The 10,723-nt window shown below is 41.7% G+C and overlaps 1 long non-coding RNA gene across 1 annotated transcript; it reads right to left on the bottom strand.

Annotated features, from left to right (window-relative positions):
• Positions 1–960: 960 nt before the first annotated feature.
• Positions 961–4,267, bottom strand: LOC126606861 (uncharacterized). Its single transcript, XR_007617396.1, has 2 exons — positions 2,494–4,267; positions 961–2,365 (listed from the first exon to the last, which is right to left on the bottom strand). It is a non-coding gene; the product is annotated as an uncharacterized LOC126606861 (long non-coding RNA).
• Between the last annotated feature and the right edge of the window lie 6,456 nt (positions 4,268–10,723).

The following is a 10,723-nucleotide window of genomic DNA, read 5'->3' as shown; positions in this document are numbered from 1 at the left end:
GACATTAGGAAATATTGTGGGAGAATGATCTCGTAGCCACGAAACTTCTAAGTACCGGAGTGTGGTATCGTCTTGACTTGCCTTATCTGTCTCATAGGTAGATGTGGCATCTTCTCTGGAAGTACTCTTCCTCCATCCAGGGGTGGTATCTGTAACTGGTGGAGATGCACAAGGTAATGTATCAATTTCACTTGAAGCTTACTTGTAGTTTCATGCTTGGTCAAGCGAGATACAAACCATGTAGTAGGAGTCCCCCAAGTCGCCGAGCTGGGGGATCTGCTGAAAGAGGTGACAGACAAGGTAAGCAATCAGAGCTCCGGCTGATTGTTCACATTCTCCCTATCTTGCAGGCAGCATGAAGGATAAAGAGAAGAAAAATGAGGAGAGATGATATGGGATACTTTTGCTTTTGAAGAAGTAACTTTCCACAGGCTTATTCTTGAATTGGGCTGGAGGGTTTTCTGGTTTCCTCCAGAGTATAAGGCCGACTGAAGAATTTGAGGGTCAAAACAAGTCCATCAAATCTAGAGTACGTTCGACCCTGCTGATATGGGATACTTTTGCTTTTGATAGAGTAGTGGATGTATCGGCACGTGTGCTGTTACGCTTGTCTCCACATGCTTCCTTGTATCCTTCTCACTTGCCCTATCTGTTCCTCAGGCAGATGCGGTATCTTCCCTGGAAGCATAAGATGTTGAAGATGAGTACTCGAGAGCAATGCCAGGTAAGTAATCAGGTAAGGGGTTCCAGGCAGTCAGTTCCTGGCTGGAAGCTTGATTCCAAGTGTTGACTGATTGCTCTCTTTCTCCTTGTCTTGCAGGTAAGAACAAGGCCAAAGGAAAAGACAGGGAAAAAGCATGATATGGGATACTCTTGCTTTTAACCCTGATGATATGAGATATTCTTGCTCTAGTATAGCTTGTTTACAGAGGTATTATCGGGGGGAAAGAAAGCTGAATATTTCGAAAGGCTTTGTTGGGAGTGCCCTCTCAGATAAGAGAAAGGGTTGAGCATTTTTGCAGGTCTGCCTGTCCGTTAGGGATGGAAGTCGACATATATAGGAGTCTCCCTAACATCAAGTAATAATGCTATTCCTTTACCCTGCTTGGTTATAGCACGGTAGTGGGAGCTGCCAGCTTCACATGTTTTAACTCTGTCAGAGCACTTTGAAAAAGTGGTTTGTGGTATCTGGAAAGCTGATGTTGCGTGTGAAGATTACAGACCTGTCGGGGGTCTGGCTCTCGAGATTCGGAGAACGATGCCTCTTCGATTTTTGAGAAAGCAATCCTGCTGGGGGTCTGGCTCTCGAGATTCGGAGAGCGGTGTCTCTTCGATTTTTGAGAAAGTAATCATGTTGGGAGTCTGGCTCTCGAGATTCGGAGGGCGATGCCTCTTCGATTTTGGAGCAAGCAATCTTGTTGGGAGTGTTTTCTCGAATGTGAGTAAAGGTTGGGCATGTTTGCTAGTCTACCTTGCCACGAAGCACAGAGGTTGACACACAGGGACTTTCCAATTATCCAGCAGTGGTACTGTTCCTTTACCCTCTCTTCGATTTTGAGAAAGTAATCATGTTGGGAGTCTGGCTCTCGAGATTCGGAGGGCGGTGCCTCTTCGATTTTGGAGCAAGCAATCTTGTTGGGAGTGTTTTCTTGAATGTGAGTAAAGGTTGGGCATGTTTGCTAGTCTACCTTGCCACGAAGCACAAAGGTTGACACACAGGGACTTTCCAATTATCCAGCAGTGGTACTGTTCCTTTACCCTCTCTTCGATTTTTGAGAAAGTAATCATGTTGGGAGTCTGGCTCTCGAGATTCGGAGGGCCGTGCCTCTTCGATTTTGGAGCAAGCAATCTTGTTAGGAGTGTTTTCTCGAATATGAGTAAAGGTTGGGCATGTTTGCTAGTCTACCTTGCCACGAAGCACAGAGGTTGACACACCGGGACTTTCCAATTATCCAGCAGTGGTACTGTTCCTTTACCCTTGTGGGTAATAATATGGTAGCTAGACCTTCAAAATTTATGTGTCTAAACTTTGTTAGTGTTGTTTCTTTGCTATTCTTTTACCCTTCTTGGTCAGAGCGATGTAGTGGGAGCTGCAAGCTTCACGTGTCTCAACTTTGTCAGAGAACTTTGGCAAAGTTATCTGTGGTACCCATGAGCTACTGTTGCGTGTGGGAAGTGGGTGATTGAACAGTACGATTCATGTGCTTTCTACTTCGCCAGAAATCTTCGACAGAATGCCCATAATTTCCGCAAAGCTGAGTGTGCGTGTGATAGGTGCTGACAAGGCTGGAAAAGTAGGTGCCTCTTCGATTTCTGAAATTGGCCCTCGTGGTCTCTGAGCAGCCCAGCTTTTGAGAAAGCAAGCCTCTTCGATTTCTGAGATCGGCCTTTGTGGTATTTGAGCAGCCCAGCTTTTGAGAAAGCAAACACCTCTTCGATTTCTGAGATCGACCCTCGTGGTCTCTGAGCAGCCCAACTTTTGAGAAAGCAAACGCCTCTTCGATTTCTGAGCAGGCGCCTCTTCGATTTCTGAGCAGGCGCCTCTTCGATTTCTGAAGCTTCGTCGAGTGGAGATTTTTATAGGGGCTGACATTAAGTTCCAAAGCACACTTGAATATCCACCAGTAGAAGCTCCATTCTTGCACTTCTAAGATCTTGATTTGTCCGACCTCTTCTCTCTTCAACACCTTTGAAAATGTCTGGCCCCTCCGACCGTCGTTTTGACTTGAACCTTGTTGAAGAGGCAGCCCCGCCTTCTCCAGACAACATATGGCGCCCATCTTTCGTCTCCCCTACTGGTCCTCTTACCGTTGGGGATTCCGTGATGAAGAATGATATGACCGCTGCGGTAGTGGCCAGGAACCTTCTCACTCCCAAAGATAACAGACTACTTTCCAAACGGTCTGATGAGTTGTCTGTTAAGGATTCTCTGGCTCTCAGTGTTCAGTGTGCAGGTTCTGTGTCTAATATGGCCCAACGCCTATTTGCTCGAACCCGCCAAGTTGAATCATTGGCGGCTGAAGTGATGAGTCTCAAACAGGAGATTAGAGGGCTCAAGCATGAGAATAAACAGTTGCACCGGCTCGCACATGACTATGCTACAAACATGAAGAGGAAGCTTGACCAGATGAAGGAATCTGATGGTCAGGTTTTACTTGATCATCAGAGATTTGTGGGTTTGTTCCAAAGGCATTTATTGCCTTCGTCTTCTGGGGCTGTACCGCGTAATGAAGCTCCAAATGATCAATCTCTGATGCCTCCTCCTTCTAGGGGTTTGTCCAGTACTGAGGCTCCGAATGATCCCCCTCCGGTGCCTTCTCTTTCTGGGGCTCTACCGACTGCTGAGACTTCTCCTAAGCAACCTTTGTGAAGGCTCCCTCTTGTTTGTTTATTTTGACTCAAGTATATGTACATATTTGTAACTTATCGGGGATATCAATAAATAAGCTTTCCTTCATTTCAACGTATTGTGTTAAATACACTAAAGCCTTCTTCGCTAAGTTATTTGAATTTTCTTTTGTTGAAGCTTGTATGTTGAAGCTTTGTGAGTGGAGCATATAGGTTGAGGTAGTGTTCCCTTAATTTCCCGAGTGAGGAAAACTTCTCGGTTGGAGACTTGGAAAATCCAAGTCACTGAGTGGGAACGGCTATATGAATCTTAGAACGCCATTGTGTTCTGTCCTGTGTCATGTCCTCCGTTAGATCCAAGTACTCTATGTCTTTTCTTAGGGTCTCTTCCAAAGTTTTCCTAGGTCTTCCTCTGCCCCTTCGGCCCTGAACCTCTGTCCCATAGTCGCATCTTCTAATCGGAGCGTCAGTAGGCCTTCTTTGCACATGTCCAAACCACCGTAACCGATTTTCTCTCATCTTTCCTTCAATTTCGGCTACTCCTACTTTACCCCGGATATCCTCATTCCTAATCTTATCCTTTCTCGTGTGCCCACACATCCAACGAAGCATCCTCATCTCCGCTACACCCATTTTGTGTACGTGTTGATGCTTCACCGCCCAACATTCTGTGCCATACAGCATCGCCGGCCTTATTGCCGTCCTATAAAATTTTCCCTTGAGCTTCAGTGGCATACGGCGGTCACACAACACGCCGGATGCACTCTTCCACTTCATCCATCCAGCTTGTATTCTATGGTTGAGATCTCCATCTAATTCTCCGTTCTTTTGCAAGATAGATCCTAGGTAACGAAAACGGTCGCTCTTTGGTATTTCTTGATCTCCGATCCTCACCCCTAACTCGTTTTGGCCTCCATTTGCAAGAAATAAAATTAGTAAATAAGAGTGAATATTTTTAACTAACTGTGCTATAAGTCTTTAAATAAAGTCAGGTAATAGCAGTTAGAATATGATACATTTGTGGCTTGATTTATTTTGAAAGAAGAAAAAATTCTTGTTTTGCATTTTGCATGTAACAAATGATGGTGATTATCAACTACGGGACATATTTTCTTGACAAGCGAGGGATATTATTTTACCCAAAACACAACGATGGGATGTATTTTGCTTTTGCATGGCTATAAAGCAGAAGCAATTCCAGCATTCATTGCACTTGGTACATGGCAAATAAGCGTAAGAGCATTTCCACCCATGGTTTTTTCCATGGCTAAATCATAGATACAATCCAAAATCACCTCCACCTATTTCTTTAAGCATGGCTGCATGAGCCTTGGCAGTAGACTTGACAACCCCAAGCCCCAAAACAAGGCGCTGAGATCATCAATGTTTTTTATTTTTTGTGTGTCAAGCGTGTGCTCTATCAGCACTCGATAGGAAGAGTGGCGCGATAGAAACTTGCACCTAGGGCCCGCCACAAAAGTCGATTAATTGGGCTTCCAATAGGAGATGGATTGTCCGCCCTCCTCTCCCCATATCTTCCTGTTTTGCGCGGTCACGATTAAGCCACGTCAACATTTTCTTTTTATCTTATTATTTTTATAAAAAAATTAATATAAAATGTTGACGTGGCTTAACCGTGATCGCATAAAACAGCAGGGCATGAAGAAGGTATGGGAAGGGGAGGGCAGACAATCCATCTCCGCTTCCAATATGTCTATTACAGGTGGTGCAATTCTGATTGTTCATTTTAAATTCTGATTGTCCATTTTAAATTTTGACTTTAATCCATTCTATTGTTTTTTTTAATAATTAATTTTTAAAAATGTAAAAAATCCGAAAAAAATCAAAAAATTCTAACGACTCTTTTGAAGTATTTTCTATAAATACCAATCATATTCTTCAATTCTCACACCAAAACACTATACAATCTTTCGTACCCTTATTTTCTACATTTTCGTTGGCTGCAGATCTGTTGTCCCCTTTTACGTGTCTCATTTGTGTCTGGTTTACTAATATTTTGACACATGTTCTCTAACTTAACTAAGAAATAACTCTGTTAAGTTATTTATTTATTTTTTATTTAATATTCAATGCGCCCAATTGAGCACAAGGCGAAAGCAACCCAACAATCGTAAACCCATCAAGACCCATTATACATCTTCAATGACTCATGGTGAATACCCTTTTGAGAGTAACACAAGATCATAGAATTCCAAGATCAAATCTCTCTCAGACATATTATCAAACACCTTCTGCACTCTCAATCAACCCATCTCCCCCATTAAAAATCAATCGCATTTCCCTTCCTCTTTCTTTCCGTTTCCATTTCAACCGAATTCAATCTGTCGCCGTCTTCGTTTTCACTCTCATTAACTCGGCCTATCAGGGTTTGAGAAGAAAAATATGAGTTTCGCATATGGCATCCAAGTGGATCTTTGTTTTCTCTCTCAGTAACTCGGCCTATCGTCGTCTTCGTTGTGTCGCACGGGTTTTGGTTATGGATTTTGATCTGGGGGTTTTCTTTAGGGATTTTGACCTGTGGGTGTTGATTTATGGATTTTGATCTGAAGGAACTCAAAAATCTGCAGAAGGATCCTCCTGTGTTTGATTTTGTTTTTAAATTTTAAATGTCAAATAAACACTTAACGGTGTTATCTCTCAGTTAAGTTAGAGGATATGTGTCAAAACATTAGTAAACGAGACACAAAGGAGACACGTAAAAGGGGACGGTGAATCTGCAGCCATTTTTGTTTGTGCTTACAAAAGTGGCATCTTTCGTTTGGCAGAGTCGAAGCCGGACATGTGGTATAAACATAACAACTTATGCTAAATTAATTTCATCAGTTGAATAATTATTAAATAATTATACATAATAATAAAATAAATTATTATGAGTAATAATTGCCACAAGTGTACTCTTAGAACCAAATCCACCAAAATAGGTGGAAATACTTTATAGGTGTTGTAGGCCTATTTGATTGAACTAAACTAGGGGATTAGAGAGAAAGGGGGCTGGTGGCAATTAGAGAGAAGAGATAGTGATTTAATTGTGAGGTGTGTTTGAGTCACCCTATTGTGCCTTTATTTATAGTAGCACTACTACAAAATTATCTATAACAGGCGGTCCAAAAATCGACAAAAAACGTATAATACTGTCGAATTTTGCTTAAAATCTGATAGAAAATAGATGCAGTGGCGGATATAATAAGCGACAGAATTGCCAGCGTCAGGAAATGAATTTTCCGACAGAAAATACTCTAAAACCGACATAAATTGTGTCGAATATAACCGACAGAGAATATATTAATAATGAATAAATAAGAGCATTTCTCTCGGCTAAAATCAACAGAACTTCTATCGGATATATCCGACAGAGAATTTATTAATAAGAATAAATAAATGCATTCTTGTCGGATAAAACCAACAGAAAATATATTAATAATTAAAAAAATATATAAACAACCACTTTCTGCATTTTCCATATCCCCTGCATTCACTGCAGTTTCCATATTCACATCAATATCAGACATTCACATTCCATTAGAATCACACAATCACAGCATCGTTTGTTTCTACCTGCATACATTCACATTCCATTAGAATCACTCAATCACAGCAAGCATTGCTCATTCAATTGAATCTCTCCCCGAAATCGAATGAAAATCGAAATACTTACAATGTTGATGAGATCTATGATAATAGAGAGCTCCTGGTGCGCCAGCTGCAAGTTCTCCACCATGCTTTGCCTTTGCTGTGAAATCAAATAATTAAACCCTAAAAAGTACCATTGCAAATAGCATAAGAAAATTGAAATTAACCCTAAAGAAATTGGGAGAGAAGATATGAAAAGGGAATACCTTTCGGCCCTTCGAGTTATTGGTAAAAAAAGCCAATAGAGCAAAAGCCTCTAACTCCAAAGACTATTGCGGGATTTGGAAGAGAACGAGAAAGAGAGAAAATATCAGAAGAAATGAAGCAAAAGGGGGGAACCAAAAGGGGGAAGAAGAAGAAGAAGAAGAAGTAGCCAAAGCGAAGTAGATGAAGAAGAAATAAGGGAAAAAAGGATGATATAAATTAATGCATTAAACGACGATTGAATCGAGAGTTATGGAAGAAATTTGTACTTCACTAACATGTAGAAAAGCTCGGATCTTTGAAGCAAAACGAAGACGATGAGTGGGTTGCGGTAAAGGCCGAGCTGCCTCAAAGCAGATTCGTCGTCGTTGACACGCCCCGATTCTGATATTCTTCAAATACCAAGATAGGCACGTGCTGGCCGACACCCGAGGGTGACGAAAGCCATTTATTGAATGCAAATGCTGAGAATAAGGAATAAATAAGACTTATAAGTATAAAAAAATAAATAAAGAATATGCATTTAAGGAATGTGTTCAGAGCACACATCTAATCTAGAATACTAAAAGAATTAATGTAAAATTTAATGAACAAAGGAGTAGGTCCTGCACCAAGAGGACTCAAAGATGCCACTGCAGAAGTGCCTTGATGCCAGGATTGTATGCCTCGATTCTAAGTCCTGAATGGGGGTGCAAAACAAAGATGAGTGGACCAAGTTTATATATACAATAATAATAAAACAGTTATCAAGATACTAACCCCCACAGTTTATATAAAGAAAACTAGTAGTATAATAAGTGATAGCTTTACTGAAAATCCTAGCATGCCAAAAATATCTCCACATGTATAACACGGAAAAAATGTCATATAAATTATCGCATGTATCGTCTTGTAGATCGTCTCGTAAGCGCGGTGTGCTGTTAGTAAGATCACTGAATAAATATAACTCTCGACCTTATGCCAGCACCGTGGTCTCTGCGCCCGTAGCCAGAGATTACCAACTCCCAGCCCAATGCTTGCTCTGTGTCCCTCAGCTCGTAGCTAGGGATTATTTCTCCCGGCCTATCTGCCAACACCAGATGCTCGCCCCAGGCGGCATAGTGTCCACTAGGTACTCACAAATAGTTACACCTCTCGTAAATAACCACTTTATAGTATAAAGTCATCCATCGTCTATACTATAAAGAGGGGTTTCTAAAACATGTTCTAGCATCCTATCGCCATCCATCAGATAGTCTACCAGTTCATGGTTTTTATAGAAAATACGATATATTAAAATATAGTTCAATATAGGCTAATAATTAATTCCTTACAAAATAACAAGACGATAATCAACATTTCAATAAACATGCTTAACATAAAATCAGTTCATAAACTCGTAAAGCATGCATTTCATTTGTGCAAATAAACTATAAAATTATGTCAATTTTAGAAGGGGTCCACTCACAAATACTCCGTAGCAGCAGAGTTATGCGGAAAAGGATTAAGGAAATCCCCACTAGCAACTTCACCTAAGCACAAAAATGTACAATTTATAAAACTACCCAACTATAGAATTTCAAGAATTGGAAATGGGTCTTGGATTTGGATCCGGATTAGGGTTTAGGTTTAGGTTAAATAAGGTTAGGACCTATTAGGTTTTGGTTTTGGATAGGTTTAGGAACAAAAATGGTGGTTTGGGCTTAAGCCCAAACCCACACACAATACACACCAGCACACTCACATGCGTGCACAACACACATGTACACATGCACCACACAACACACACACGCACAACACTTACAATCAGCCCAACACACACACAAACACAATCCTCAGCCTAAAGCAACGCACGGCCCACACACACACTCACTCACTAAGCCCAAAACACACACACTCAGTCCATGCATGACACGGCTCGTAGGCCAAATAACCAAAAGGGAACTGGGCTGGTCCAAGTAAGGGCTAAAGCCCTTGGGTGCTTTGAGAATCTTGGTGGCTTGTGGGGTGTCGAGGAAGGACACCAGATAGTATGATCGAAATTCATCCCGATTTCGATTTGCACCCAAAACTAAGTAAAAATAGGAAGTTAAAACATAAAAATGATGTTGAGAGAGAAGGGAAGCAAGATTTTACCACAAATAGACTCAATTGGGGTCGAGATTGGTCGAGTTTAGTCCCAGAGCTCACCAAATTTTCATGCCGGGTTCTGGAAGAACAAAATTATATGCATGCCAGGTTTAAAATACAAAATCACACTCCAACTTTATCTCAGGTTAACCATAACCAACACCAAACAAAGGAGAGAATCTAAATATACCTGAGATAGCAAATTTCGAGAGAGCTCAAACTCTCGAGTCCACTGGTCACTGCACTCACAGTGCACCGATGGTGCATATAAGACCGTCATTAGGTTCCCTGAGTCTCAATGATCTCAAAAATGTTGGTTTGGAGTTTGATTTGTGAAGAAATTTGGGTGGAAGTGAGGGTTCTCTCTCTCGATGTTATAGAGAGAGTGAGTTCGAGAGTTTCAGGAAATGGGAGGGAAGGGAGGGGAGTAAGGGACCGAGGGACAAAGGTTATAAGGTGGGCCCCATGTGACTTACCAATTTAAGTCCCAAAAATAATTTTTTTAATTAAAAATCAACTATTTTTGAAATTAGGGGGTGGGGTGTTACAGTCATAGTCATCTCCAACCTGCGAAGCGCTTAAATGTCATGGCGGCAATGGCAGTTCGGCTTTCAGAAGGAGTTTCATCGTGTGTGGAGAGAAGAGAAGAGAAGGAAATGCGGAGAGGAAAGGGAGTCAGAAGGAAATGAGGAGAGAAAAGAAGGGAAGGAAATGCGGATAGGAGAAAAGAGGGAAGGAAGGGGTAAGGGACAAGGCACCGATGCAAGGAAAAGATGGAGGGGTATTATGTTGGAAAATTTTCATTACTGTCAATTAAAACCGACCTAAACATTTTTAAAAAATATAAACCAACAGAAAATTTTCATTCCTGTCGGTTATAACTGTAAAATCCCACATTGCCTAGGGGAGAGGATCCTGTAAGCCTTATATGTATATTCCCATCTCTACCTAGCATGAGGTCTTTTAGGAGTTCACTGGCTTCGGGTTCCATCGGAAATCCGAAGTTAAGCAAGTTCACGCGAGAGCAATCCCATGATGGGTGACCCACTAGAAAGTTCTTGTGTGGGTTCCCAGAAACAAAACCGTGAGGGCGTGGTTGGGGCCTAAAGCGGACAATATCGTGCTACAGTGGAATCGAGCTCAGGAAGTGGTGGAGGCCCAGGCCGGGATGTGACAATTTGGTATCAGAGCCTATGCCTGGCCGAATATGTGCCGACGAGGACGTCAGGCCCCTAAGGGGGGTGGATTGTAAAATCCCACATTACCCAAGGGAGAGGATCCTGTAAGTCTTATATGTATATTCCCATCTCTACCTAGCACAAGACCTTTTGGGAGCTCACTGGCTTCGGGTTCCATCGGAACTCTAAAGTTAAGCGAGTTCACACTAGAGCAATCCCACAATGGGTGACCC

This window comes from Malus sylvestris, chromosome 16 (genome assembly GCF_916048215.2).
Source record: "Malus sylvestris chromosome 16, drMalSylv7.2, whole genome shotgun sequence".
NCBI classification, from domain to species: Eukaryota; Viridiplantae; Streptophyta; class Magnoliopsida; order Rosales; family Rosaceae; genus Malus; species Malus sylvestris.
The sequence above is the reverse complement of the archived record's forward strand: the minus strand, read 5'-3'. Positions and strand labels throughout refer to the sequence as shown.